This window comes from Oculina patagonica, chromosome 8 (assembly GCF_052425735.1).
Source record: "Oculina patagonica isolate OP01 chromosome 8, crgOcupat, whole genome shotgun sequence".
In the NCBI taxonomy this organism is placed as follows: domain Eukaryota; kingdom Metazoa; phylum Cnidaria; class Anthozoa; order Scleractinia; family Oculinidae; genus Oculina; species Oculina patagonica.
The window spans coordinates 18420127-18443536 of NC_135765.1; the positions used below are offsets into that span (position 1 = coordinate 18420127).

At 37.8% G+C, this 23410-nt stretch overlaps 2 protein-coding genes, 1 long non-coding RNA gene and 1 other non-coding gene across 5 annotated transcripts in view; all 4 read right to left on the bottom strand.

Moving 5' to 3' along the window:
* LOC144662795 (uncharacterized) overlaps window positions 1-23410 on the bottom strand; it is a 152900-nt gene that overhangs the window by 23441 nt on the left and 106049 nt on the right. The window lies entirely within an intron of this gene.
* Trnat-agu (transfer RNA threonine (anticodon AGU)) lies at window positions 16-89 on the bottom strand. Its single transcript has one exon. It is a non-coding gene; the product is annotated as a tRNA-Thr (tRNA).
* On the bottom strand, window positions 13874-20065 carry LOC144662861 (uncharacterized). 2 transcript variants are annotated; one of them, XR_013572532.1, is made up of 3 exons: window positions 19438-20065; window positions 16586-16633; window positions 13874-15066 (listed from the first exon to the last, which is right to left on the bottom strand). It is a non-coding gene; the product is annotated as an uncharacterized LOC144662861 (long non-coding RNA). The 2 variants fall into 2 exon arrangements; XR_013572533.1 differs by lacking the exon at window positions 19438-20065 and adding an exon at window positions 18698-19100 and having other exon boundaries at window positions 16586-17792.
* Window positions 23193-23410, bottom strand: part of LOC144662858 (tyrosine-protein kinase receptor Tie-1-like) — a 67873-nt gene continuing 67655 nt past the window's right edge. The window contains exon 5 of the mRNA XM_078523812.1: window positions 23193-23269. The gene's annotated coding sequence lies outside the window, so the exon portion shown is untranslated. The remainder of the gene's footprint in view (window positions 23270-23410) is intronic.

Genomic DNA, 23410 nt, shown 5'->3' on the forward strand with positions numbered 1-23410 from the left:
CCTGAAAAAAAATTCAGGCTTGAACGGGAATCGAACCCATGACCTCTGCGATACTAGCGCAGCGCTCTAACCAACTGAGCTATCAAGCCAACTGGGAGCTGGTCATTAGCAGTTTGGTTTGGTTTTGAATTAGGGTTTAGTATTTTCTAACTTTTAGAGAAAATAAACTGTAGTGAAATCCCAGTTGGCGGATTTGATAACGTCATATGACGTCATTTCCAACAACAAAAAAGTGTCTTCTTGTAGTAGAGCTAGCTCTGGGCTATATACTTAATGTAAATAGTTTTGATGTGTTTCAACGGAGTTCAATCCTTCCCAGTACCAAGGTGACGGGGTATGAATTAGCTTGTACGTTCCAGGATTTTTAAATCCGTTTTAAATGCTCTTTAAAAAGAGGTAGTTGAACCTACCCTGTGTACAGCTATATCACTTGAATAAAATAAAGTCTTAATGATTGAAGTCTTCTTCTCAGTTGTCACAGAAAGCCTTATAACTCTTACACGAATACATTCGTTGAAAGAGGAAATGTGTGCCGCCGTCACCCTCAACTAAAAAAAAACTCGGGTTTTTTTATGAGGAGAGGGCGGCGAAACTGTCTCCAATATTCTTCAAAACTTACCGCCATTAAAACAGCAGATTCCAAGGTCTTGAACACAGTTGATTCTCTGTTTGACAAAGACTGGTTCCATTTTTCATTTGTCAGGGTTATTCCAACTCTTTCGGTTTTACATTTGTTTCCACCTATCAAAAAGATGTACAGTGGACCCCGTTAATACGGACACCAAGGGGACAGGCCAAATTGTCCGTATTAACGGGGTGTCCGTATTAAGCGGGGTCTCAGAAAAAAGTAACGGATACATGTTTTATCGACACATGGACGAAGGCAAACGTTTTTAAGACAATAAAACGTTGTTTCATTGTACTGTTAATAAAAAAAAATGAAAACTGTGAAAACTGACTAAAATAAATAGTTTTTACACGATCTATTTAGACACTCGAACTAAACTTTACTATATTTAACAGTCAATTATTTGAAAATGTCGCAGCTTAACTATATACAAGAAATAAAACGTATTTCAACAGCAACGAACGTTTTTTAAAAAGTTTCCTTTGTAACTGAAACTCTCACCGTAACCGTTCTAAAACTCTAAACTCGTTAAAAAAGATGGTAACTTTACTTTGCACGGAAGCTTTTAGCTTGCGACATAACCAGGCGGACTGAAGATTCGACAAAACCTTTGCATCACGCTATTAAGCTACTCTTTGTATTAAAATCGTTTAACTTGTCAAATTCTGTCATTATTTGACCAGGGTCAATGTCTTCAAGTTACCAAATAATCGCGACAATGAAAATTTTCAGTGCACAGATAAACAGTGTCCGTTAAGCGGGGTAAACAATGTAGACAGTTTGTCACTCGGGACTCGACAAGTGTCCGTTGTCCGTATTAACGGGTGTCCGTTTTAAGCGGGTTAATTTAAGAGAAAATGTATGAGGTTTTCGTCGGGACCAACGAAACTGTCCGTAATACCGTGGTGTCCGTATTAAGCGGGTGTCCGTAAAGCGGGGTTCCACTGTAATTAAAAATTATTGTCAAGATGACAATTCAACAAGAAGCCTTCTACAAAAGTCGCGATATATTGTAGCCTGGCATTTACAACACGATTTACAATACTCGGCTTGTGGCGGGGTCAATCCTCGGTGTCAACATGTTTACATGTATATAACCACAGGTAGCCCAAGCTCCTAAAGGAGCCGTCAACATATAGACCACATATGACATTGCGTAATAACGTTATTGTAAGGGTTTGTATGGGAATATAACGATCGTAAAAAATAATTCAAAATAGAGGAAAAATATCCAATAAAATTCACTTACCTATCCTCTTCTGTGTACATCTTGTGTTTCTATGCCATTTGGAGGCGATTTGAAGCCATTTCAGTGGGTTTTAGGTTCGCTGGTTTCCTCTATATATATATGTCTGAATTTATCAAAACCAGGTCAAGGAAATTTTCACCGTTTTAAGCGCAAATCGCTGTAAACGCGTTTTTTTCTCGCCAGAAACTATCTCCAAACTCCATGATATAAAAACTAAAAGGAATGTCAGTCTTTTTTTCTCTTCTCTTCCTTTCAGCGCTGTATTTCTTTCTTTTTTTTTTCCTTTCTTGTGGCGTTTGAAGCCAATTCGCGCAGTAACGTACTTGTTCAAGAATACTGACGTCACTTTTCTTTGACCCGGTTTTGATAAATTCAGACATATATATATAGAGAGGAAACCAGCGAACCTAAAACCCACTGAAATGGCTTCTAATCGCCTCCAAATGGCATAGAAACACAAGATGTACACAGAAGAGGATAGGTAAGTGAATTTTATTGGATATTTTTTCTCTATTTTGAATTATTTTTTACGATCGTTATATTCCCATACAAACCCTTATAATAACGTTATTACGCAATGTCATATGTGGTCTATATGTTGACGGCTCCTTTAGGAGCTTGGGCTACCTGTGATATAACTTTGTAAAGATTGTCAGAAACAAAATACTTACATTTTATACTGATTATGCTGACACTGGTTACATTGTTACCATATCCATTACTCGCCGTACACCTGTACGATCCAGCATCTTTCCTGTGTGCATTGACAAGATGGAAGAAGTGACCAGAAGCATTAAACTTCTCTACAGGCATGCTGTCTTTTGTCCAGATGATGGTCGGCTTTGGGTCACCAGATGCATAGCATGGCAGCGTCAAATCGTTTCCAACCTCAATGTCTGCCATTCTCAGTGGGGTGACTGTAATACTTGGAGGAACTAAAAGTGCAACTAAAGTGATCATTATATGCGTTCACTAAATTATGGTAAAGCGCAATACGAGCAAGCTCTAAAGTGCCCCAACCTTCCAAGCACATCCACAACTCGACGTACGGACAGCTTAAAGTATTGACCAAAACTTAGTAATCACTGCATAGGTCAATTCCGTGTTCCCTTTTGCCACGCAAAATTTTTCATATGAAAATCCGTGAGATTTGCATGGAAATGAACTGCTGGTGAAACACATTTTCATATGAGTAGTTTCGCGCGAAGACTCGTTCTGATACAGAGGCAAAAGACAACTTGGAAATGTCCTATTGGTTCTAAACTGAGCGTGCGCCTTCTGCACCGCAGCAAAATGCTAATGTTGAACGTTAGAATAACAAAATACATATACATGGTAAGGCACAGCAATTCAGAGAAGTGAAAGGGTCGCTTACATTTAATGTTCACTATGCTGACACTAGTAGCATCATCGCCATATCCATTGCTACCTGTACATCTATATAATCCTGCATCTTTCCTTTGCACATTAACCAGATGAAGCAAAGGACCAGACACATTAAATTGGTTCACTGGGACGCCATCCTTTGTCCATGTGATGTTTGGATGTGGGTCACCAGATGCATTACACGTCAGTGTCAAATCTTTTCCAACCTCAATATCAGCCTTTCTAACTGGAGAGGTCGTAATACGTGGAGGCACTGAAGGTACAAGCAAAAGGAATATGCTTATACTTGTTAAGTAAGAAGTGGCACAATTTCGTTTGGAGAATTTGTGCGACAATCGTCCTCTGTGGAGGTCTTATCGACTTAAATATGAGATACGTGCGAATTGTAATAAACCTTGAGACACGTCACAAGCACGCTTCCCAAGAACAAAGAACGTCCCACCATAAAGTCGCAATGCGTGATGTATAGCCTGCGAGCAGGCTCTCTATTCGGGGGCAACGTGACTATATTATTGCCCCCGAATAGAGAGCCTGCTCGCAGGCTACGTGATGTACAAACAACGATAAGAGCAGTGCGTGTTTGTGACAGTAATTTGAAGGTAGCGCAACACCGGCACGTCGGTTTCACCATACTGTGGATGTCGATTATGCCACACCATTGTCAACATAGCATGTGATCACCACAAGAGACGTTTCTTTAACGCTCGTGACTAGAATGGTTACTTCAGTCAGAAATCCGCTGGAAGAGTAGAATCCAAACAGTCAAGTGTGCTTGCGGTTAGTTCCACTCTGGTTTGCTTCTGGTTTACTTCTGGTTTGCTTGCGGTTAGCTTCCATTTCTAAGTAAGGGTAGCCAATATGCAGAAATGGGTTCCAAGCGGATTTCTGATTTGGAGTATCCTTTTTAGTCACGACCTGAGATTACATTTAAAGATCTAATAAACGTTATCACTCGGCTAAAGTCAACGTCAGACACGCATTCTAATTTCTTATTTTTAAAAATAGTTTCAACACCAATATCGTAGCTATTTGGTTTCCCTCCTACAAAAATTCCATTGGAAATGTAGTTTGATGTAAGCGAGTATTGCGAAAGTCGGAAAAAATATGATATTTATTCTTTTCTATTTGACAAAAATACCCTGCTTGAAGAACTGCCATGAATAGACCCCAAAATTAGCACCGATACACTATAAAGAGCAACACATTGCTTTGTGACGTGTGATATTTTAAGAAAAAAATCTTAGTCCTCCGAGAACTTGCGTAAACCACAATTTTCTAATATCAATATACACAGGAAGGCGTAGTAAATACAGTAGCTTTGTTAAAAAAAGTAACATTACGTAATAATAACAAAAATTGTAATCTTGTCTTCTTCTTGGGTCTTTTTAGGTTTACAGTTGTTTATTATAAAGTTGTTAGATTTTAAGTCGGTAATCATCTTTTTGCTCAGAGGTGTTTTCTGCAGAGATGAAGCATTTATATGTTAGCAGAATAAATGTTTTTCAACCACCAAAGGAGCAATAACGAGATGATTACAAATTTGAGGTTTTCCACAAAAAGCTCTTCCAGGCTCGAAGTCTATTTTCCACAGCTATAAATTTCTTATTATAAACAAAAACATGTTCATTACCAACGTAAATTGCCCAATTCGAGGAATAATAATAGGTCAATTCGATGAAACCTACTTATATTGTAAGCCTATTTTTTTATCACGCAATACACCAGTTTGGGTCCAATATCTAGAAACACGACTTTAAGGAGGGTCAATTATAGGGGGTGTTGCAGTCCGCAAACCGCCATATTTTGTTAATCCTAGACCGCAAATTGCTTTTTTATTTCTTCTAAAGACCGAAACCACCATAACGTCTTGACACAGAAAAATACGAATGTAGCCGCAAACCGACACTCAAACTTGGCGTAAAACCGCCAGAGTGTAATGGACTCTCTTTAACATACATGTATTCCTGTTTACTTTGCTGGGACTTTATACTGGTGCTATCTAATTCGACACTTACTACAAAAACAAATGTCTTCTATGTTTGTTTTAATTAGAGCCGAAAATATTACCTAGCTTAATTTCGTGCTTCTCAATTTATAGTGTGTGATCGCTGAACTAAAAACGTGCTGTATCTTACAGTGTACGCACTGAAAACGTGTTTATAACAAAAAACAAACGCGTTTATGATATACTCGTCACTGAGTTATAAGGGGAATCATTTGATTTTGAAGAACGATAAACGATTAAAAGAACAGCTTTGATACACTTACCAAATATAACAACAGATACTGAATTCTCAAGCTTTCCGTTGCGGATACCATTAGAATAAAATATCCCCAAAGTGTATGTATTTTCACCAGTTGTTTTGACATCCTTTAACACCAGAGTTGCAGGCGGTCTTGCTCCGTAGTACAATCTGAATCTATTTCTAGCGAAGACGAACGTGCCATTAGCGCTGGGTCTCGTAGCTATCCGTGTTCGCCCTTTTTCTCCGGGTCTAGCACTCTCAATGGTAACGCTTCGCAATTGTTCGCCTTTATCAAGAGCATACCTCCAAATTAGGGAGACCCGACTACTGTTGACTCCGTCCACTACAATTGTTGGGTCATGAGGTGTTGTCGTAAAAGTAACCGCTTCTGAAATGGGATAATAAAACACAAATCTTAACTTCGAAATAAAAAGTTTGATACAGTACAAAACTAGCTTAGAGAAACCAATAAAGGACTGCCTTGGGCTTGGTAGTCACTGTTCGACTACATACTAACAAAACAGATACATACGAGCTAGTGATGGCTGTTGAACCGTCCGTACCAAAACAAGACCAAACAATCCAAGTAAAACGGGACAGCTATCCATCTCCTGACCGTTTTGTAGCAGTATTAAAGAATTACACGGGTTGAAACGAGGACGAACACATTATGGAAACACTGTTCGCTTTCAGTCATGCATATATAAATCGCTCACAAGGGCTCAATGGATTTCAACCCGGCTACTTGAGCTTGACATCACTCAACCGAATATTGCAATATCGCGGCTTCGTACAATGTAATATTTGTGACACACTTCTACCTTTTTCAGGGGTTCTTTTTTTTAACTTAACATGCCGTAAGCAAAATATTTTCACTGATTTAAGACATGATTTTGCCAAATGATCGAGCAGTATCTAAAACTACTTTTTATAAGGCTCTGTAGAGAGTAGAACTATGCAAGTTAGCGAAAAGCCATTTATGATATAGCAACAGTGTAGAACAAACCACGATGAACTGACGCATACTTACTAAAGGAGCACAACAAAGTTACGTCATTCAAATTAATTAACGTAAAAGCTACCATATTTAGACTTTTGTGGAGCCTTTTTTATATTTAATAGTTCTATGGGTATATTAAGATACTTTGTCTGGAAAGAATCGATAACATAACACTTCATCATAAAACAAGTCGCAAGTTTAGTCGGGATAACCCCATTCATTTAACTGAAGCAGTTAATACGACAAGTGTTGTCGCTATGGTACCCTCCAATTTTCCTTTTAAACAACAATACTTTCTTGATTGATGACAATGCTTATTTGTGATAGCCACTTCTAAAACATAAAGCGGCATAATTACTGAGCATATCGGCGCATTCGTAAGCAGCAAAAGGCTTCATGAATGTCGATTTTAGACAAAATGGCAGGCATCACCGAAACACGTGCTATTTTCTGTTATTCTTTAATAATGAACAAAATTGTGTAATGAAAGAGAAACAAGTTCCTTTACATCATTGACTGTACTGATAATTGGTCAAAACAAAAATCACAGTCAAGGATGTATAAAAGATCCGCTGCCTGTTCCGTTAGAAGTTGGGCCTTCGTCCATAGAACGATATCTGAAAAGTTCCCATTCCTTACCGTTTTAGATTTTTAATTTAATTTCTTCTTTTTATATAGATTGTTTACTTTTACACACGTACACATTCTAACGAGAACTTAATGTACTCTCCAGTGTTAGGTGTATGAATATTTTTTATTTTTTTAAACCTATTTTTGAGAGTTTGAACTACCTCTCAAGGACGTTGGCGCTATTTGCTTATGTACATCCGTACGCCACGCCGCGCCATGCATCGAGCAAGCAACCTGAGGAATTAATCTAAATACATTAAGGGTTGTTAGCCGTGACGAAAACTTCGTCTAAAGTTTACTTTTACTTTATACTCACATGCATTTATCCTCTCATTTTCGTCACTGCATGAGTGTAAATACCCAGATAACACAACATAATATAAATTTCATTTCTACTCGAATTAATGTGTAGCTAAAAGCTAATGTCTTGGAATAAAAAATGGAAATTGAAATAAAGGAATCTGCTAGTTTATTTGCAATAACTTACAAAAATATTAATTCCAATAAAAATATAATTTATGATAAAAATGTAAAAACAGAAGCCTATCAAATATCAAAATTGATTAAATACAACAAATTCTAATAATATAACAAATTTCAATGCGTTTCGCAGAAGGAAAGAACTCAACTCAACGACCAGGCTTTCCAATTCACCGACCTACAAATCTAAATCCAAATGTTGACTGCAGAAGTTTTCATTTCAAGACGGTCTCAAGACGGTCAGAAGAAATCAGGCTTTTGGAATTTGCGTTTTATGCAAATCGCGCTTCCATTTAAAATGCCAGGACGTGAACGTTGAATGTGGCTCGACTTGTCATTTTTGCTCATTTCCATCTTCTGCTGAGCAACAGTTCGACGACAGTCTAAACGATAACTTTGTTGTACCTGAAACATCTGATGCTACCCTAAAGTTGCGTGGTCTTAAGTTCATCCATCAAAACATTAGAAGCTTGAGAAGGAGTTAAATGAACTTCGTGTTTTTTTTTAACGCAAAGTCCACGAATTCAGCTTAACAGTAACATTTCGGATGCAGAAGTGTCATTACATATTTTAGAAGAGATAGATTGGAGAGAAAAGGGGGCGGTGTAGCAGTGTTCGTCAGTGAGTCAATTAATGCTGTGCGCCGATCTGACCTCGAGATTGATGAATCTGTTTGGATTGAGATTTTGCTGCCCAAATCCAAAGGCATACTGTCCATACTGTTTGGAAAATTTTATCGGCCACCATCAGAGTCAGTTAGCCAGCCAGACATTGATTATATGGATCGCTTTTACAACTGCCTAGACTGTGCTGCGGCTGAGGGAAAAGATTCTTAACGGGGACTTCAATTGTGAATATTTGCCTAAGAAACCAAGCCCTGAAACCAAGAAGTTGAAATCCTTTGGTTTAACACGGTTGATTAATGAACCAACACGGACTACTTCAAGCACCGCTACACTTTTTGACCAGTTTGCTAACCCAAATCCACGAGACATTTCTCGAGCCGTAGTTGCTGAATCCTGTCTGAGTGATTATGATATGCTTATTTCAGTTCGAAAGATAAACAACTGCAAAGAACTAACTCGTGGGATAAAGTGCAGGAATTATGCTAAATACGATCCAACAAATTTCTGTAGTGATTTGAAGAAAGTCCCCTGGGATACTGTGTTGAGTTCGACCAGCGTGGATGAGCCTGGTCTTTGTGGAAGTGCAACTTCACGGCTGTGTGACAAACACTCTCCACTAATCGACAAAAAAGTAAGAGGACAAAATTGTTCATGGCTTACGCTGGAAATCAAACAGATGATGAGAGCTCGGGATGCCAGTCTCAAGAAATATCGTAGATTAAAATTAGCCTGAATTTATGCCGTTTTTGTTTCCTTTTGCAGATTAATTTTATATTGAATGTTTCCTTTCAAAGTTTCAGCTGAACTTTGGGCTTAAGTTATTTTAGCGGAGCTAGCTGTGACATTTTGTTTGATTTTGATGGGCAAAAAGTTTTGTAAAAGGAATATTAAACTGCTCGCAAATTACTCGCTAGTTTTTATCAGCCTTATGAATCTCATATATTTACATTTGTACTACAGATTCTGGATTTTGATGAAATCAGGAATTACCAGGTACGATGTCTCTTTTATAATAACACAATTATTTTGTGACACTGCTATAATTGTAAACATGTTTCAGTAATACAGAAAAATGGTTATGAAGCCCGGCAAAGTTCTTTGTTATAGGTCGTTACGAGGGTTCATGCAACTAACAAATAGAAACGCATAATGCACAACTCACGCATTACGTATGAGCGCAAAACAAAAGATGTGCACGGTCATGGACCTTCCAACTAACCTGAAATCATACCCTCCCTCCCTACTACTGCTGCGGGGGAAGGAGGGCATGATACATTTGCTTGTCGAAAGTCATGTAAAAAAACCAGATTCTGTTTTTTTGTCTGATTGGTCGAGAAACAATACTCAATGGAGCGGTGTGGACTGATTGGTTGTCGTATTTCAACGAGACTTCCGGTCAGAAGCTGGCAATGGCAAAGACGAGTCACGTTTACTGCGAGGACGAGTTGTTTTCTACGTTAGCTGAAGCCCTAACAGATTTCAAGTGTAACTCTCTGAAGGGAGAACAAATAGAGTGAGCGGCAATGCGTAATAATTTTGGTTCCGTGAAGGTGTTTTTGTTGTTCTTCAAAAACAATATTCCAGAGATGTTGGAATGTTTACAAAAGCGACCGATCCTATCTGCCTAAAACAGCTCTTGTCGGTGAATTCCTTTTTTTGTGTGTGTAAGCTGAAAATTCGGCATCCAGTACAACTGATAAATATATGTTCGCAAGCGCCATCTCACCTTGCTACTAAAAGCATTGTTATCTCATCACGGCGAAGTTTAAATACAGGCTGTACATATGTACAATTTATCTCCAGACGTTTTTCACGCCTTGCGGAAATCCGAGTCTCGAATTTGCCGCCAACTACAAAGAGTGGTTTGACAGTTCGACGACACATTAGTTAGGGGGCGGCTGGCGGCCGGTTAAATAAATGTATCAGGCGTTCTTTTTTCCCTCTCGCTTTCGTAAAAAGAAAAAAGAACGCCTGATCGCAGGTTACCTTCCAACCTGAAACGTGGCCTCTCTGTTTGCTTTTTTGATGTTTGCCGGGTTTCCTTACAATTTCCCCACATTGACTATGTTGTAAACAACTGTCATATTGCATGAAGGTAAAGCGGTGGCCCATACTGTCACATCGTATGCTAGTCCTAGTTACCTTAACTTTTATTCACTTGTTTTAAGGTACATAAATTACCTTTAAGTCACATTTGTAAAGTTTTATCCAATTCAGCTTTTCAGCTGTAATTTTAAAGCTTCAATAACCTATATATATACATATCTAGTAAAAACATGTATCAGAGCATAAAAACATATAGCATTTAATTTGCCGGTACCCATTTAAGGACTGGAGAAGAGTCACTGACAGTAAACTTTCTTGTCCAACGAAAGGTTAGGGCTCCTGAATCGATTCTGAAGCCCATATCACTGGATATGGAGTTCACCTCTCTAACTGCTATGCCACCCTCCCTCCTACATCTTGTGAAACTTAGATGTATTTTTATTTGTGAAGTTGAACATAAAATTACCATACCAAAATATACTCTCCCGGAACTTAACCAATCAGGAGCGTGTACATATCATTGAAAATTTGAATGGATAAACACAGAGCACACAGAGCGGGATTTCCTGATTTACATGTCCAAGATGGCCAACTTCAAAAATTATGCCTGCATGCACAAACATCAGCGTGTAATGGTTAGTCAGGTACACAGGAGCCTAAAATGTGATACCCACGAGTATTTTTGTCTGCTTTTTGGCAACATAGCTATTTGTACTCAATCGAGTACGCTGATTTCGAAAATCATTGTTGCCAAGCTTAATTCTTGTGTTAAGATGATGTTTTGATGCATTTCATTTTTACATCATTCTCAAAATAAGGTTTATTTCCTTTAGCAATTTTAGGTTGAATGTATTTCAAAGCGTAATTAGTCTATTGTAAAGACGATTTTATGAATATCTAACAGTTTTTACGCTGTTTCTATGAATATGGAGCCGTTGTGTAACAATTGAACACGCCCTCTGATCAAGGTGAGGTAAAAACTTTCCAGGCCTAGTTCAAAGGTGGAAACTTAAGAAAAAAAAGTGTAGATTTATTTGAAGCCTGCGCGTATTGTTGTCGCAATTTCCCGTTCTAGATTCTTTTTGTTTTGGAAATTAAAAAGAACAAAAAATTCCAACGGGCAAATGCCACTATTATAAGCGTATGAATATTTTTTTCTTTTCATTAGTTTTTACCTAATTGAAAATAAAATCACGGAGAACTGGTTCTTCGGCTTAATGCACTCGAAGACAGTGAAATTTCCTTTCTGATGGCAATATCTGGATATAGTTTCCATCTTACTGATGTTAACGAGAGTGGATCGAGAAGGCCTTTAAGACTTACATCTCTATTCATTTAGGTAGAGCGGCTATCTTAACAAAATAGCCGACTGGACGTCCGAAAATAGGATGGTACTCAATGCCTCCAAAACGAAAAGTCTGCTTGTTACTGGCAAACGCCTGGAGAAGAAAGCTCCAGATAAGGACCTTGATGTGACGATGATGTGATGTGACGTCACCATCCCACGTGACGTATGCCAAAAGAAAGAGTTTCGGACATACAATACATCCTATAAGTTTCATGGTGATTGCTTAAATATTCTGGAAGTTACATCCCCCCCGGTCTGAGAAGGTCCAAAAAAGCCCGGTCTGAATAGGGTTAAATTGTATTTTTTTTTTAAATAGAGGGCCTTTCAGAGAAGACTTCAGAGAGGCAGTTTCATAGTCAAGTGCTCCGGCGCCAAATGCAATTAAGTTAGTCCGGGTCAGGCCCAGGCATGGTTAAATGCGACTGTAAAAGGGTGATGGCATCGATGGGATCACAAAGACACCCTCAGCGCTTACCAGATGGGCTCTACATGTATCTTACAACCCACGTTCCCAAATTGCTGCGCAAACCTCGGCCATGTTTGGCATACATCACGACGACCGCATGATGCACAAAGAAAGTTCCAAGGAGAGACAAAGGAAGATAATGAAGTTGAGAATGCTCTTCATTCAACGCTACAAGTATTTGGGGTTGTTTCCATCACAGACGAATGGGACACTACAGAATGTAGCCACAAAAGATATTGAGGCTCCAGATATTGACCAGTCTCTTCCAAGCTAGTTCTTTGTGACAGAACCAGCTTAAAAGATTCGTGAAAAGGAGGCTGCTATCTTCAGACAGAGAAGAAGAACTGGAACAGGAAGAAGGAGAGGAAGAAAACTTTCTTGACCCTATCCGCAAGAATAATCCACCTACATTTGCCAGCCTTAATGAAGTTAAAAGTGCTGTAACTAGCTTCAAAAAAGAAATATTTTGCATGCGTGGGACCAGAGAATCGTATGTCGTCTAGTGACGGTGTATCAAGCCAGGTGCAAGGTTAACATGCAATCCAAATTATAGCATGAACATTATAGAATTTTGGATACTTGTAAACTACTCTAAGCTTAGTCCTAGTTTAGTCACGTTGTGCAAGGCTTGTTTAATATTGTAATTCGTTTGTGTCTGTAGTATTGTAATTAGGTTCTTGTATGTGTTATTGTCATTGTAATTTCAAACAAATAAAATAAAATACAAAAAAATAATTACTGAGAAGTCTTTTCTTATGGTTAGAATCAAGGAAGCAGACAAGGATATGTTGAGATACTTATGGTTTAATGGTCTAGGGGATCTGAACTTTGAGGTTCACAAGACTCGTCCCTGGACTCAGACCGACACCAGCTATTTTGTGATCAACTATTCGACCATTTAGATGCACAGATAATAATATCAGATCTAGAGAAATTGTTTTTAAAAGCAGAATTGACTGGGCGATTAAAGAAATCTCTCTACGGAGATGATCTCATTAATGAAAAAAGAGACCAAATCTGAAGCGGTGAATTTGTATTCGAAGTCCAAATCGATTATGAAGAGAGGAGGGTTCAATCAACGAAAATGGAACACTTTTTCAAGAATTGTACTGAAGGCGATTAATCGATCAAATGACAGCATTATGCCACTATCTGTTAACAAACGCATGAAGGCATCACCGAAGAAGACAAGCCTTATGCAATGGCCACAACAGGTCCGCCCGCTGACAAAAACATTGTCAAGGTATTGGGCTCAATTTGGAACACTGCAACCGAACAGCCCAAGTTAAATCTGTCAGATCATTCCAATCAAGAGAATTTGCTTCTGACCAAAAAGCGATCATTGTTTATGATTTCAGGTACAAAATGTGATCCTCTTGGACTGTTGAGCCCATTTACAACTTATTCCAAGTACTGGGATGAGAAGTTAAAGGACGAACACTTGAACAAATGAAATTCACTCATTACAGAGCCTCAAACATTGAGCAGTGTTCGCATACCAAGATGCTATATTGACAACAAGTTTAGTCAGCTGAAGTTTGCACAACCTCGCCGATTCGCAGCAACCATTTATTTTCGCTCAATTTATGGACATGTTGACGTCAAGTTGCTCGCTTCAAAGACCATGGTTGCACTGTTGAAAAAACAAAGTATCTCCAGGCTTGAGTTAGTTGGGACCACAATTCTTGTTCGTCTGGCTAAAGCTGTACAAATTGCCTTACCCTAAAAGTTGCAAAACATGTAATATATAAATTTAGGCACGCCTAAAAGCGGAGCTCCCCGGTTATATGCCCTTTACATTTTTTTTAGAATGATTTTTTATTCGTGTTATTTTCTTTATATATATTATGTATTGTTTTTCACCATGAACAACAGCACCAAATAAAAGTAAAAATAGTTGATCAATCAAAAGAGGATGATCATCTAGCAGTTTGTGCATCACCTCCCAAAGATATATAAACTCTCAAAGAGAAACTAGAACAAAGAAAGCGTTGCTCTAGAAAATATCCATACACCCACCATAACTGGTATGTTATAGCTGTACATAGCATACAACTGGAAAGTTTTGCATGTAGCTTGTCCCACCCCCCCTCAAACGGGGGCCCTATTGGAACAGTGACAGTATTATTTCCCGATACTATAAATAACAACAAATAACTAATCTGTGAGACACACCCACAAAACAAAACAGCTGTGTTTAATGTTTTATTATTTAATGACTGAGTTCGGTTTTGGTGAAGTAAAAATTTGCCTATGAACAACATATATTTTATCAGTTATTATTGTATTGCAACATGTGAGATTAATTTAGAGATTGATGAACTGTGTATCTCATTATCATGATTACTGTTCTTCACAGTGTGGGCACTGGGAATTAAATGTTTGGGTAGGTAACGCCTGCTGTTGAGCCAAGTGGCTCATCAGGCTGGAGCGTAACCAGGTTTCTGCAGCATTATTAAGCGGCTAGGAGTATTTCTACTCCCCCTGGATGGGATGCTAGTCCATCGCAGGGTTAACCCCCCCACCCCCCCCCCTCCCCCACCAGTAAATAAGCCGGTACCCATTTATACACCTGGGTGAAGAGAAGAACTATGAGAGTAAAGTGTCTTGCCTAAGAACGCAACGTAGTGCCCGGGCCAGGTCTCGAACCCGGACCGCTCGATCCGGAGTCCAGCACAATAACCATTAGGTCACTAAACCTCCCACAAATGTTTGGGTAGCCGGATGATTGTTATATTGTGTTGTCAGAGATCCCTTAAGAAATATGTACATGGATGAGCCTTATCTGGCTCTATTTCATTAACTTTAAAATTACACCTGACCACATAAATTGTATTTCACACAGAGTACATAAGTATTAGTTGTACATGCAATGAAGAAATAATATATTCTGATTGTTCATTTATCTTTCTCTCTCTGTGTCTGCAACTCTCTGTGGAAATTCTGCTACTCGTGTTAACCCTGAAAAAGGGAAAATAACAGATACCATTTTGTTGATGATCATTGACATCAAATGAATATTTATAATTTTAATTGAATTTATTCAGAACATTATACAGATACATAAAAAAGAGAGTTATTTTTCCAATTTTTGCATGGGCCAGGGAATGTGTTGGGGGATACATGTATGTTTAGAACCAAAAAGTCCTTTCAGAGTGAGTGTGTCAGCAAAACCTTTTTTTACCTACTGAAGACACTAATAGTGCTATCAAAAAGACCCGGCACATGGCGAGGCTTTGATGAATGTTTTGGGGTGTGAAACACCGGCTTAATTCAAGAGTTCCCTACAAAATGATGTGTCTTTTGAGACTCTTATAATTATTTATCTCTGACAGGTGCTGTTGAAAGTACTGTGATTAAGTCCAGGAAAGCTTACATATTCTCCCTAAAACTTTTATCAGGGATGTAGCTAAGAAAACACTTAGCCGGTTCATCAACAAGCCCAGCTGGCTTTTCTGGCCTAAACAGCTCTAAAATTTTACTAAGTCTTTGTGTTCACGTAAAATTTCAGCTGAGTTTAAGTTCTATTTCTACATTTGCCTGGTACCACAACAAGACAATTTATGTTAAGTTAGGGCTTGAGCTTATTAGCTATTAAGGTTTAATTAAGGTATTAACAAAAGGAATTCAAACACAACAGGTCAATTTGCACTTCTCCCACAAAATCATTACAAGTATTCCGGTATTTTGTCGGGTCAGGTAGCAGATCTTGTTGGTTCTTTGCCCTCATACCCCTCCTCCACGGTGGGGGAGGGGTGCATTGTATGAACAACGAAAACATTTTACTTGAACAATAAAAACATTTTATGTACATGTGCTGTTACATATAAATTGTGTATATTAAATTCCTCAATTGAACGAGGATTTTAGGGAAATATACAATGTAAACTTACCAAGGGGTTAAAACGCATACCATTTTTCACACCCAAAAGTTTTACACTTGAAAAACAAGTTTCATGCACTAATGTGTCATCCCGGGGGAGGCACCCTGTATATTTTTGGGTGGGGGTGTGCCGCTGGGTATTTGAAGCCCTTGCCCTATACCAGACCATGTTCAGCTGATTTTTGCAACCCTATACTAGACTAGACACCGTAATTCCCTACCCTATCCCAGACTCGCATTTTCTAGAACTGTATCACTATCAGTGTTTTAATGGAAAACCATCTGTCAACAATGATGCTGCGATGATTTTATTTATGTTTAGGAAAGTCTCTTTCTCTCCTGAGTTTCTATTCCTATTCTGGACTAAATTCGTCATAACACAGACCAGTTTTCCGGCAAATGCTACCCTTTTCTAGACCAAAACTCTCTGATTTCTATACCCTATCCCAGACTAAACTGCTTGAAAACCATACCCTTCACAGCGGCACATACCTATATAGCTCATATATGGGAGTGCCCCCCCCCCCGGGTGTGTCATGGAGCTTCTTTAATATCTAGCTAAAGAAAGGTATAAGCTGACACTTATGTAATGATTACCTGCATCACCAATTTCACTAACTGCACCCCTTGACTGTTTTCCCTGCACTGAAAACAAAATTTATACATATCAAAAACCTGTAAAATTCTTAACTTGCATCCTGGCAAAAAGTATGGAAATCCTAACAGCAAGTTTTAGAAAGACAACAGATTTACCAAAATAAATGATAACTTCAAACTGCATCTTACACCCTCCATAAATACTTCTCACTGAAATTGACCTCAAAAAACTTGTTGTACATGTAAATAAATAATACATGTATGTATTATTTACTTTTAATTATATAATCCTCGAGTCATCGCAGACAGGCCCATTTTGAACTTATTTTTTTCACGATCAAAAACTAATCCTACTTCTCTTGTAGAAAAAAAATTGGCAAAAATATTTGATTTAGTCACTGCTTTAAGTTGGAAAACTTTGAAAGGCTTAAAGAATTGTACGAGTCATGTGCAACCTTCCAGAAAGCAATGCTCATAGCCACAGGGCTAAAAAAGTACCCTCTGATTATCTGGGGCAAGTAGATTTTTCTGTCAAGCAATTAATTTTTCGTGCCTGTTTGCGTAATTTAGGTTAAAAGGCCCAGGCAAGTCGTCTACATGTAAATTATACAGTCACAAGTTTACTAAGAAACATAATCATGCACAGTCCTAGGCAAGCAAAATTTGAGAGCTGCTTGTTGACCACAGGGCAATCTGGAATTTATTTTTTTCCAAGCCCTTATCCTACATTATAACTTCAGGATCAGCTTGGTTGTTATAACTTAAGAAAATTTCATGATCTTTCGCATAACATTTTAGAATCTGTGCTATATTCTTTTATGTACCATATTTATTCGATTAAACGCCACTGCGTTTATTTAATTTTTCGTGATTCGAGTGCGGCATTTATTAGAGGAAAGCGTTTATACGAGGGCGGCGTTCATTTAAAATTCAATTTATTTCTTGTAAACAATAGTATGGTAACTGAACATTTAAATTTAAAAAAAAAAAAAAAAACAGAAACATGTTTTAGTGCATGCCTGAAAAGTTAATTTCAATACCTTAAAACCTTGTTACAATCAAGAAAAATATTTTTTTTGGCCTGCTCAAGCTTGATTATTACTGCATTTGCTTTCCGAGTCTGTTATTCGAATGAATGCTGCATCATCATGATGCAGCGTTTATTTGAGGGCGACGTTTATTAATATTTCTGTTCTAATATGTAGCGCTCATTCGAGGGAGGCGTTTAATCGATTAAATATGGTAAGTTATAAAAATATGAAAAAACTAATTTATTTATTCTGAGAAAGGCTGTAAAATCAGATAAGAAATACAAAACTTTCACAAAACGTTTTCACTCATAATATTCATATGATAAAAATATAAAAACTAAAATAAGGAAGACTACGCAAAGTTCTCAGTGAAAAATAACAGAGGTCATGGAGAAACTATATTTCGCTAAGACTCTCAGCTAGCAATGTCCCCTTTACAGTATGGGGCCCAGTTCTCGGCCGGGTCCAGTTCTCAGCCACTTTAATTTTTGTTCAACGCGTTTTTTCACGCCTCAGTTGAATTAAAACAAAAAGTTATTTACATCCAGCGATAGATTTACATTTGCGATAGACTGATTCTTGTGCTCTAAGTATCGTTAGTTTGATCCTTCAACACGCTATAGAAAGCTCACACGTCGAGTTTACGCGGAGGTAGGTTAATTTGTTTTCCCGAAATCTTGTTTGTTTACGGCTCCTTGAAATTTTTGGATGCAGTTAAATTCGTATTTTATCCGAAAGCCCCAACCAAAAGAGCAAATTTTTTTGCATGTGAAACGTAAAATAATTCAGCTTTCTGCTTAAGTTAACTTTTCGTTGATTCTTTGTATTTTGTTGGTCTTAATTTACTTTGGAATTTTTCCGTGCGACTTTTGCGTATTTGCCAGTTCTCGGCCACCCTGCTCGCTATCACAGCTTAGCGCTTGGTTTTTAATATAATTTCATCTACTGCAGCCAGAATAAAAGAAAGAAATGTTTTAAAAATAAAGTTCAATTAAATCTCTAAGTTTTGAGCTAACTCTTGTCTTGTTTATTATTTCTACAACACCTAACTCTTTCAAGACCCTTCCACTGCAAAGTAAACCATCTAAATGCATTGGTCACACAACACAATTCTGCGGTTTTGCAAGAACCTGCAAAAAGCCTCATAAAAATATTTTGCGATCGATATAACATAAATAAGTTTACAGAGTGATTTTATGACTGTGAAAATTAATTGAGCCTTTTTATACGGAAATTACGCATAAGCTTTTTGGTGGCCGAGAACTGGGCCCACAAAAGGAGATTTTATTTTTATTATTGTTCGGGATAATTAATTATTAACCGGTCGATAGCTTTACACCAAAAAGCTGAATAATGTAGAAAGCTCTGGGAGAAATTTCAAGTTTCTTTGGTTATTCTGAGAAAAGAAATACTAGTTTACGTCTATAGTGGCCGAGAACTGGGCCCCATACTGTATTGCATCTGACTCGACCACATTCTTACAAATTTTCATGTCAATTTTGTTCTCTACTTGTTCTGTACTCTTTCCAACGTTTTAAAGTAGTGTGTTCTTCCTACTTCGGTGATTTAACTACAGAATAAACAAATTAACGCGGATAGAAAAAACCAGAAGTAAGGTATGCTTTGAATACAACTCGTGTTTAAGACAAAACGAATTTCAGTTCATTAAGTCTATGTCCTTGTTTGACATACCGGTACACGACTGAGAGCTAGAACCCAGCTTCGTTTAAAAATGATGTACAGTGTATTAGGTTGAATGCTGGTTAATCTAAATACCAAAGACTTTTCTAATCTGTTAAAAAATGAACATCAATAGCTCACCTTGTTTTCGTAAAGGAATGTTGTCTTTGACCGTCTTTGCTTCAAACTCACCAAGAAGCTTGGAAGATTTTCCATATTTCGATCGGCCACAATCTTTACTCCTCTACTAACTATGGTTGTCATCGCGGGTGAAACGAGGAATATATCCAGAAATAATGTATCTGTAATAAACTGTCTTTAAAACTGAGTTCTTCGTGTGCTTTTCAATCGAGGAGTCTTCATGCTTAGTAGTGAACTCATGCGTACGCTTGGTAAATCGGCATGCTGTGAGATTGTTTCCTGACTTTTCACACAGCGGACTTCCTCAAGTTAGTCTCCCCTTCATGTAATTCTAACATTGTCAACAAGAGCTAAGAATGATTTTTTTTTCCTCGCGTTTAAAACTTCCTACTATATAAAGCTTAGCTGAGTAGAAATCGTTTTTAAAAAACTTTTTTGCTATAAAGGCCTTGATAGTAATGATTTTTCCCGCCAAAAGACGCGGGTTGCCACCGGAGCCTAGCTCGTTCCCAGGCCTAATCCGTGCGTACGGACGGACGTACGTACGTACGCGACAACCAAAATTTCTCGGTTCGATAGGATACCATTTGCCCTGTCTGTTCCCTTGTACCCGCATGTTACCAATGGAGCTACGCTACGCGCCTTCGGCGATCAAAAACTAATCCTACTTCTCTTGTAGAAAAAAAATTGGCAAAAATATTTGATTTAGTCACTGCTTTAAGTTGGAAAACTTTGAAAGGCTTAAAGAATTGTACGAGTCATGTGCAACCTTCCAGAAAGCAATGCTCATAGCCACAGGGCTAAAAAAGTACCCTCTGATTATCTGGGGCAAGTAGATTTTTCTGTCAAGCAATTAATTTTTCGTGCCTGTTTGCGTAATTTAGGTTAAAAGGCCCAGGCAAGTCGTCTACATGTAAATTATACAGTCACAAGTTTACTAAGAAACATAATCATGCACAGTCCTAGGCAAGCAAAATTTGAGAGCTGCTTGTTGACCACAGGGCAATCTGGAATTTATTTTTTTCCAAGCCCTTATCCTACATTATAACTTCAGGATCAGCTTGGTTGTTATAACTTAAGAAAATTTCATGATCTTTCGCATAACATTTTAGAATCTGTGCTATATTCTTTTATGTACCATATTTATTCGATTAAACGCCACTGCGTTTATTTAATTTTTCGTGATTCGAGTGCGGCATTTATTAGAGGAAAGCGTTTATACGAGGGCGGCGTTCATTTAAAATTCAATTTATTTCTTGTAAACAATAGTATGGTAACTGAACATTTAAATTTAAAAAAAAAAAAAAAAACAGAAACATGTTTTAGTGCATGCCTGAAAAGTTAATTTCAATACCTTAAAACCTTGTTACAATCAAGAAAAATATTTTTTTTGGCCTGCTCAAGCTTGATTATTACTGCATTTGCTTTCCGAGTCTGTTATTCGAATGAATGCTGCATCATCATGATGCAGCGTTTATTTGAGGGCGACGTTTATTAATATTTCTGTTCTAATATGTAGCGCTCATTCGAGGGAGGCGTTTAATCGATTAAATATGGTAAGTTATAAAAATATGAAAAAACTAATTTATTTATTCTGAGAAAGGCTGTAAAATCAGATAAGAAATACAAAACTTTCACAAAACGTTTTCACTCATAATATTCATATGATAAAAATATAAAAACTAAAATAAGGAAGACTACGCAAAGTTCTCAGTGAAAAATAACAGAGGTCATGGAGAAACTATATTTCGCTAAGACTCTCAGCTAGCAATGTCCCCTTTACAGTATGGGGCCCAGTTCTCGGCCGGGTCCAGTTCTCAGCCACTTTAATTTTTGTTCAACGCGTTTTTTCACGCCTCAGTTGAATTAAAACAAAAAGTTATTTACATCCAGCGATAGATTTACATTTGCGATAGACTGATTCTTGTGCTCTAAGTATCGTTAGTTTGATCCTTCAACACGCTATAGAAAGCTCACACGTCGAGTTTACGCGGAGGTAGGTTAATTTGTTTTCCCGAAATCTTGTTTGTTTACGGCTCCTTGAAATTTTTGGATGCAGTTAAATTCGTATTTTATCCGAAAGCCCCAACCAAAAGAGCAAATTTTTTTGCATGTGAAACGTAAAATAATTCAGCTTTCTGCTTAAGTTAACTTTTCGTTGATTCTTTGTATTTTGTTGGTCTTAATTTACTTTGGAATTTTTCCGTGCGACTTTTGCGTATTTGCCAGTTCTCGGCCACCCTGCTCGCTATCACAGCTTAGCGCTTGGTTTTTAATATAATTTCATCTACTGCAGCCAGAATAAAAGAAAGAAATGTTTTAAAAATAAAGTTCAATTAAATCTCTAAGTTTTGAGCTAACTCTTGTCTTGTTTATTATTTCTACAACACCTAACTCTTTCAAGACCCTTCCACTGCAAAGTAAACCATCTAAATGCATTGGTCACACAACACAATTCTGCGGTTTTGCAAGAACCTGCAAAAAGCCTCATAAAAATATTTTGCGATCGATATAACATAAATAAGTTTACAGAGTGATTTTATGACTGTGAAAATTAATTGAGCCTTTTTATACGGAAATTACGCATAAGCTTTTTGGTGGCCGAGAACTGGGCCCACAAAAGGAGATTTTATTTTTATTATTGTTCGGGATAATTAATTATTAACCGGTCGATAGCTTTACACCAAAAAGCTGAATAATGTAGAAAGCTCTGGGAGAAATTTCAAGTTTCTTTGGTTATTCTGAGAAAAGAAATACTAGTTTACGTCTATAGTGGCCGAGAACTGGGCCCCATACTGTATTGCATCTGACTCGACCACATTCTTACAAATTTTCATGTCAATTTTGTTCTCTACTTGTTCTGTACTCTTTCCAACGTTTTAAAGTAGTGTGTTCTTCCTACTTCGGTGATTTAACTACAGAATAAACAAATTAACGCGGATAGAAAAAACCAGAAGTAAGGTATGCTTTGAATACAACTCGTGTTTAAGACAAAACGAATTTCAGTTCATTAAGTCTATGTCCTTGTTTGACATACCGGTACACGACTGAGAGCTAGAACCCAGCTTCGTTTAAAAATGATGTACAGTGTATTAGGTTGAATGCTGGTTAATCTAAATACCAAAGACTTTTCTAATCTGTTAAAAAATGAACATCAATAGCTCACCTTGTTTTCGTAAAGGAATGTTGTCTTTGACCGTCTTTGCTTCAAACTCACCAAGAAGCTTGGAAGATTTTCCATATTTCGATCGGCCACAATCTTTACTCCTCTACTAACTATGGTTGTCATCGCGGGTGAAACGAGGAATATATCCAGAAATAATGTATCTGTAATAAACTGTCTTTAAAACTGAGTTCTTCGTGTGCTTTTCAATCGAGGAGTCTTCATGCTTAGTAGTGAACTCATGCGTACGCTTGGTAAATCGGCATGCTGTGAGATTGTTTCCTGACTTTTCACACAGCGGACTTCCTCAAGTTAGTCTCCCCTTCATGTAATTCTAACATTGTCAACAAGAGCTAAGAATGATTTTTTTTTTCCTCGCGTTTAAAACTTCCTACTATATAAAGCTTAGCTGAGTAGAAATCGTTTTTAAAAAACTTTTTTGCTATAAAGGCCTTGATAGTAATGATTTTTCCCGCCAAAAGACGCGGGTTGCCACCGGAGCCTAGCTCGTTCCCAGACCTAATCCGTGCGTACGGACGGACGTACGTACGTACGCGACAACCAAACTTTCTCGGTTCGATAGGATACCATTTGCCCTGTCTGTTCCCTTGTACCCGCATGTTACCAATGGAGCTACGCTACGCGCCTTCGGCGCGTGGAGCTCCGCTACTACTGGGTCGACTTCATGACAGTCTAATGTTGCATTAACAATACCGAGCCAATAGCCATATGTCATGAACAGAGTGCAAGAGATCCCAGAAAACACCACACCACTCAAGAGTTGTGAAATTTCTGCCCAGTTGAACACAA